This window comes from Octopus bimaculoides, chromosome 9 (assembly GCF_001194135.2).
Source record: "Octopus bimaculoides isolate UCB-OBI-ISO-001 chromosome 9, ASM119413v2, whole genome shotgun sequence".
NCBI classification, from domain to species: domain Eukaryota; kingdom Metazoa; phylum Mollusca; class Cephalopoda; order Octopoda; family Octopodidae; genus Octopus; species Octopus bimaculoides.
This window is the reverse complement of record NC_068989.1, coordinates 28,896,305-28,904,506: the sequence shown is the minus strand read 5'-3', so window position 1 is coordinate 28,904,506 and position 8,202 is coordinate 28,896,305. Positions and strand designations below refer to the sequence as shown.

At 37.2% G+C, this 8,202-nt stretch overlaps 1 protein-coding gene across 1 annotated transcript in view; it reads right to left on the bottom strand.

Annotated features, from left to right (window-relative positions):
* The window catches only part of LOC106883455 (uncharacterized), a 78,436-nt gene extending 75,904 nt beyond the window's left edge, over positions 1-2,532 (bottom strand). The window contains exon 1 of the mRNA XM_052970513.1: positions 2,429-2,532. The gene's annotated coding sequence lies outside the window, so the exon portion shown is untranslated. The remainder of the gene's footprint in view (positions 1-2,428) is intronic.
* Positions 2,533-8,202: the final 5,670 nt, after the last annotated feature.

Genomic DNA, 8,202 nt, shown 5'->3' with positions numbered 1-8,202 from the left:
CTCATCCATGAAAATCCAGTCATATATAGAAAACTCAATAAGTAAATACACTAAAAGGGACTACAATAAAATACAAAGTAATAATCATAAAATAATAAAACAACTACACATGTTTCATAGCCAAATTTTTAAATAGAAAATAAAATATAATCAAATCGATTAAATCGATCGAAAATCAATTCTATTCAAAAATATAGCTAATCTTCAGATCAAAATACAACAATAATAATAATAAAATGAATGTATATATATCAACCAACAATAAATAACAAATGAATTTATATAAAAATACTTATTATATCAAGATAGAAAAATATTAAGCAATATTATTAAAAATGAATGTAATACTTATCTAATCGAAAATTATAAACATGACATTATTAACTTTACATTTATTAACTACCAGTAATATTAAATGCAAAGCTTATCTTAACGAATCTTTCATTTAAAATACAATTTAAATGAACTTTTACGTTAAACTAAAATTATAAACGTTATATTATTAACTTTACGTTTATTATAATATAAGTTAATTTATATAAATTAAATTATATAAAAATAATTATATCACCAATAAATAAAAGAAAAACATTTAACAAAATTATTGAAAAGAAATGTAAAACTTATCAAATCGAATCTTTAGTTTAAATAAAATTTTAAATATTATACTATTAACCTAACCTTAATTAGAATATTAACTAATAATAAATGAAATTATATAAAAATACTTATTTTACATAAAATGTTTACAATATAGTTAATTGTTTTATTATGATTTAAGTTATATACATTTTAATTTTCATTCATGATTTTATAAATAAAACTTTCATTCATGTTTATATACCTCTTTATTCTATTCTTTTTCTTTACACCATATCTTCATGCGACTTAGTTATTAGTATAATGTTTAAAATTTTAGTTTAAACTATAGCTTCGTTGAGATAAGTATTGCTTTTATTTTCAATAATATTGTTAAATGATTTTCTCTCATTTATTGGTAAAATAAGTATTTCTATATAAATTCACTTGATATTCAATGTTAGCTGATATCCTATTTAACAGTAAGTTAATAGTATAAAGTTTAAAATTTTAGTTTAAACCAAAACTTCGATTAGATTAGTGCTGCATTTATTTTCAATAATATTGTTTAATTTTTCTTTTTGATTTCCCATGCCACTTAAAACACAATGTTTCAAGTGGCATGGGAACTTTAAAAGCAGGACATCCCTGGATGATGAGAATCTGGAAGACCTGCCACAAGCCTCACCCCAAGAAATGTGGTATCATGCATCAAGAATTCATCCCCCAGGGCTAGACTCTCAATTGAAAGTTCTAGTGTGACGTTTTGAAGCGTTTGAGGGAGGTCATTTGTCGAAAGTGACTGGATTTATGGAGCACAAAGACTTAGGTTCTTCACTCATGAGTTATTCTCCATAAGCAACATTATATCACTTCCATACCCACCCTATTCACCAGATTTAGCACCTGCAGACTGCCATCTCTTCCTCAAAATGAAAATGCAGCTCAAAGGTTGCTGTTTTAACACCCCTGTGAAGATCCAGAGCGAACTGCAGAAGGCCCTCAACTTGCTTACAGAAAACGACTTCCAGGCCAGATTCCAAAAGTGACAGGAATGCTGCAACCAGTGTATTGCTGCACAAGGTAACTATTTCAAAGGAGATGATGTTAAAATTTAGGTAAGTTATTTTTTATTAAACATAACTAGTCTGAGAACCTTTGGATACCACCACATATATCGGGAGGATCAATGATTCTATTTCACTTCTTTATTATTATTATTAATCAATTTATTTATTAAATGATTAACCAATTGACAAATAATAATAAAAGTAGTAAAATAGAACCAGTGTGTGTGTTTATTATTGGCAAAATAAGTTCTTGAGATACAACAAAATATTTACTCATATTCAGAACAGAATCTCAACAGATTTTATTATAACACTGAGAAAGAAAAGTACATTCATATTTATTGTGATTTTTATTAGTATTTTCTCTAAAATGTTGGTATTGGTCAAATTTAAACTCTATAGTGGATTCACTGCTGCAGCAAAGCAAATTCAAATTCCATGGATTTTCGTCAATGAATAGAACAAAAGAAGACAATATGAATATTGAGTGTTCACAGCTACCACGGTGGTAACCAGAGGAGGAGGACAGCAACAAAACTACTACTAATATTACTACTACTCAATATTCATAGTGTATTGTGTTGTACTATCCATTGAGTAAAACCCATGGATTTGAATCAGCTAGAATTTAAATTTGATTAATCCCAACTTCTTAGAGAAAATACTAATAAAAATCAGAATCATCATAAATATGAATATGTAATAAACCTGCACAAATCAAGTAATTCATACAGCAACATGAATCAAGTGACAAATTGTAAATAAACTTCAAATATTACCTTGTTCATAGGAATAGAATATTTCTTTAAAATATGTGGTGATATTAAAGTCATTTTATGGCGTAGGAATGCAGGACATGCTTGAAAACTTGATGGAAAGAACCCTGAAAAAGAGATATACATGAACTGGTGACAAAAGAAAAAATATTCAACTAAAAATAGCAATCTCATGGTTTACTTACCTATCATATCAATATTAACATAAAATGTACGTCAGTTATTTGTAGGGTATAAACTACAGATTCACCATCTTTGAATTCTTTAGTTTCCACCATCTATAACTTCATTAATAGTTAGAGACTCATATATGGCATTCATTAATGCAATCTATCAACTATGTAACACTTGTTTGCAACAATCACCAAACAGAATCCAATATATCTGACTATTTTCACTCTTCTCTTTTACACCCACCCCATACAATCAATCATTTCACAGCAATCAGTTTCTCAGTCTTGGACATATTTTTTTTTTTATGTTATATACCAAAATTCAGATTTTTATCTTAGCTAAAAAATAAGAAATTTGTCTCCAAATCTTTAAACAGTAAAATGATATAATATCATGTGAGTATTGTGCTAAAACTATTAATTTAGCTTTTAACTCTTAGTTGTTTCAGGCATTAGATTGCAGCCATGCTGGGGCACCACCTTGAAGAACTTTTAGTTGAATGAATGGACTCCAGTACTTATTTCTTTTTAAAACCGGGTACTTATTTTTATTGGCCATTTTTGCTGAACCACTAGCTTATGGGGACATAAAAACATAACACTAGTCATCAAGCAGTGAGGTGGGTGGGGAAAAATACAGGAACAACAACAAACACACACACAACAGGCTTCTTTGAGTTTTCATTCACCAAATCCACTCAGATAACTTTGCATGTCCCAAAGCTATAGTAGAAGACACTTGCCCAAGGTGCCATGCTGTGTGACTGAACCATAAAAACACACAGAAACTTTTATATTATATACTAGCAGATATACCCAGTGTTGATCAGGATAAAAATGTGATAGCTTTTTATTGTTCAACATGTTTCAGTCATGTGACTGCGGCCATATTGGAGAACAAATCAACCCCAGGATTCATTCTTTGTAAGCCTAGTACTTATTCTACTGGTGTCTTTTGCCAAACCACTAAGTTATGGGGACATAAACACAGCAACATTGGTTGTCAAGCGATGGTGGGGTACAGAGACACACACAAATATATACAGTCTTCTTTCAGTTTCAATGTACAAAATCCACTCATTGTGGCTGGAGATTTTAATGGGCATGTCAGACAGCAACCTGGTATTTCCATGGTTTACATGGGGGCCATGGAGGTGGTACTACAAATGAAGAGAGAACTAGGTTCCTGAAGTTCTGCAATGCAAATAACCTATTGATCTGCAACACCAACTTCAGGAAGCCAGCCAGTCACCTGATAACCTATCAATCAGGTGACTCTGTTAGCCAGATTGATTTCATTCTCACCAGACAGCAGGATGTATGGTTGCTCTTAAATACAAAAACCTTCCCTGGTGAAGAAAGTACGCCCCTCCCCTCTCCCTCCAGCATAGACTAGTTATTAGTGACTTTAGACTCGGGGCCAAAAGGATGCCAAAAAGCACACCAATCTGGAAAAGAAGGACTTGGAGGCTTAAGAACCCTTCAGATGGTCAGAGATTTAAGGATATCCTTACTAAGAGATTTGATGATAAGGAGGAGAAGCTAGTCCTGTGACATAGAAGGCAGCTGGGAATTCCTGTGAGACAGCTTGCTGAGTGTCACAGACCAAATCTGTGGCTGGTGCAAAGTCCCTTCCAGATGAAGGGTAACATGGTGGTGGAACAATACTGTGGACAGGGCCATTAGAGCAAAGAAACAGGCCTGGAAGAGTGGGGGTACCAGGAGAATGTGTCAGATAGCCAAAAGGGAAGCTAGGAGACAGGCATATACAGCCAAGGGAGTAGCAGAACAGAAGAAGCTTCCCAATGATCAGCGACATGAGGACCAAAGAACTCAAGTATTTCGGATTGCAAGACAAAGAGAAAACCGTGATGTCATAGGAGAGAAATGTGTCCGCATGGATGATGGTGCCCTTGCATTTAATGATTCTGCAAAGAAAGAGGCATGGAAATGCTATTATGAAAGACTGCTGAATGTAGAGAATGAGTGGGAGGAGAAGAGTCTGCCAAAGGTTGAACTCATTGAGGGACCAGCAACCCGAATTGACAGTACCCTGATAGATAAAGCAATTATGGATATGAGGAGAGGAAAAGCATCTGGCCCATCAGGAATTATTGCTGAGATGCTTAAAATATCGGGCGGTGTGAGTTATGGTCTTGTGACTTGCATCATAAATCAGGTAGTTCATGAAGGAGTCATATCCAATGACTGGTGTAGCAGCACCATAGTCAACTGCTACAAAGGGAAAGGTGATGTTTTAGATAGAAATAACTACAGGGGTATCAAGTTATTGGATCAGGTGATTAAAGTTACAGAGAGGGTCATAGCCCAACTAATTAGGGAGAGAGTTAGCGTAAATAAGATGCAGTTTGGTTTTGTGACAGAAGCACCGCTGATGCTATATTTCTGGTAATGCAAGAGAAATATCTAGCCAAAGATAAACCTCTGTACTTAGCTTTTGTTGACTTGGAGAAAGCCTTTGACAGGGACCCTGAACCATTATCTTGGTGGTCAATGCAGAAATTGGGGATAGACGAGTGGTTGGTAAAAGCTGTACAAGACCTGTAAAGGGATGCTGTCAGTAAGGTGAGGGTTGGCAACAAGTACAGTGAAGAATTCCAGGTAGAAGTAGGGGTTTACCAAGGATTAGTCTTCAGCCTCCTCTTATTCATTATAGTCCTTCAGGCAATAACAAAGCAATTCAAGACAGGCTGCTGTTGGGAGCTCCTCTATGCTGATGACCTTGCCCTAATAGCCAAGTCACTGCCAGAACTAGAGACAAAGTTTAGGGTGTGGAAGCAAGGTCTAGAATCGAAGGGCCTTAGGATCAACCTAGCAAAAACCAAAGTCTTAGTAAGTAGGAAGGCTGTCAAACCACACTCCCCTTCAGGTAGATGGCCCTGCTCGATCTGTAGAAAAGGCATGGTTAGAAACACCATATGATGTACCCAATGTAAGATATGGAAACACAAAAGATGCAGCAATATTAAAGGAAGGTTAACTGGAAAGATAGTTTTTGTGTGTGGTAGATGCATGGGTGCAATAAACATCAAAGATGTACAGAAAACAGATTCCATCACATGCTAGGGGGAGAAACAGCTTCCACTACCTAGACACCCAAGTCTGTAGTGGGGGTGGTTGCTCTGAGAGTGTAGCAGCTAGAATAAGAATAGGCTGGGCAAAGTTCTGGGAGCTCCTACTGCTGCTGGCAACTAAGGGCCTCTTGCTCAGGATGAAAGATAGACTGTATAATGCATGTATGCAAACTACCATACAACATGGCAGTGAAATATGGACCATTGACTGCTGAGGACATGCGTAGGCTTGAAAGAAATGAAGCTAGTATGATCTGCTGGATGCGTAATGTGTGCATACATGACAGAGTGTAAGCGCACTGAGAGAAAAGTTGGGCATAAGAAGCATCAAATGTGGTGTGTAAGAGGGATGACTGCGCTGGTATGGTCATGTGTATGTATGGATGAGGACAGCTGCACGAGGAAGTGCTACTCCCTAACTGTGGAAGGAACCTGTGGAAGAGGTAGACCCAGAAAGACATGGGATGAGGTAGTGAAGCATGACCTTTGAACATTGGGCCTCACAGAGGCAATGACATGAGACTGAGACCTTTGGAAATATGCTGTGATTGAGAAGACCTGGCAACTAAAGTGAGATCGCAGCCACTCATGTCCGGCCCAATTAAGAGTACCCCTGATGCATTGTGTGATATGATATTCTTGAGAAGACCTGTTGAGTCAAGTAAAACTAAAATCATAGTTGTGCCCCCTGATTGGCTCCCGTGCTGGTGGCACGTAAAAAGCACCATCCGAATGTGGTCAATGCCACGTCTGCCTGACTGGCACGTAAAAAGCACCAACCAAACGTGACCAACGCCAGTACCCTCTGACTGGCCCCCATGCTGTAGCACGTAGAAGGCACTATCCAAACATTATCGATGCCAAGCCCAACTATTTGGCCCCTGTGCTGGTGGCACATAAAAAGCACCCACTACACTCTCAGAGTGGTTTGCGTGAGGAAGGGCATCCAGCTGTAGAAACATTGCCAGATCAGATTGGAGTCTGGTGCAGCCGCTGGCTCTCCAGACCTCAATCAAACCGTCCAACCCATGCCAGCATGGAACACAGACGTTAAACAATGATGATTACTACTTTTCAATCTTGAACACCTCACGCCTTTCCTACTCATGCTGTAGAACATTGGTAAATTTCTTACCTTTTGCTATGTAAATATTGTCACCAAGCTTCCCTTCTGGTTACCTAATATAATTCTCTGCTTCCACCATATTTCCAGTCTTTTCATGCCTGTCTCATTGCTTTTATAGAACTGTCTACCTCCTTGTTCCACCACCAAGTCACCCTTGGCCTGGCTGGGACTTTGCACTAGCCATAGATTTGGTCTGGAGCCCTCAGAAGGTTGTCACACAAGAACTTCCAATTGTCCTCTAAGCTATATGTCCCCAATTCCTCCTCCGAAGCTTCCATTAGAATATCTCTAAATTTCTGTCAGTTTGCTGGGTCTTAGAGCTTCCATAACCTTTTTTTATCCAAACTAGTTTATTTCTTGGAGCCCTTCTAGCTCTAATTCTGAAGGCACTAACTAGTAACCTATGTTGGGTTGTACACTCTTCAACAGAGAAAGACATTGCATTTGCAGGCGTCTGTCCATCTCATCGTCTGATGAGGAGGTAATCAATCTGGCTTACGTATTCACTAGACTGATAGGTGGTCAAGTGCCTGGCTGGTTTTCTAAAGTTAGTGTTGCAGATTATGAGATCATTTGCACCACAAAACTCCAGCAGCCTTGTTCCCTCCTCATTTCTCGAGTCAAAACCATAACCTCCATGCACACCATGGAATCCATGGGAGTGCTACCCAACATGCCCATTGAAGTCATCAGCCACAATAATGAAGTCTCTGTTATTTGTCATTGAGATAGTCTGCAGTAGGACCTCATAAAATTATTTTTTCTGGTCATCACCCAGCTCAGACTATGGAGCATAAGCAGAAACGAATGTAACTGTTAATCCATCCAAGTTTAGCCTCAGCTTAACTACCCAATCACACACTGACTACCTCCATTACCTTTTCTACCCACTTTCCACCAAAAGTATCCCTATACCACCCACAATTTGAACTTCTATTTCTTACTCGTGAGGAATCCAATGGAGTATCACCTCCATCTTACTTCTTGCACACCACACACATCTACATGCTGTTGCCCCAGAATTTCAATGATCTCACTAGTCCTTTCTTTCAATGTGCCAACATTGATTGTGGCAACCCTGAAATTGTGGACTTGGGAGGATAAGAGTTGTGGAACTTTTCTAACACCTGAAAAGAAGATTTGTGCAAACACTAGCAGAGGGTTTGGTAGATAGTTTATTAAATAAATTACAATTTCCTTAATCCTTACAATATCCAGATGATGTGCCAAGAAGATGAGAAGTGAAGTGGGTATAGGGCTAGGGCTTCAGGTTAATTACAGAGGATCGCTACATAGCAAGGTTTAAATATTCATATACATCATCCACATTAAATCTTATATATATATATATTTATATATATATATATATATATATATATATAT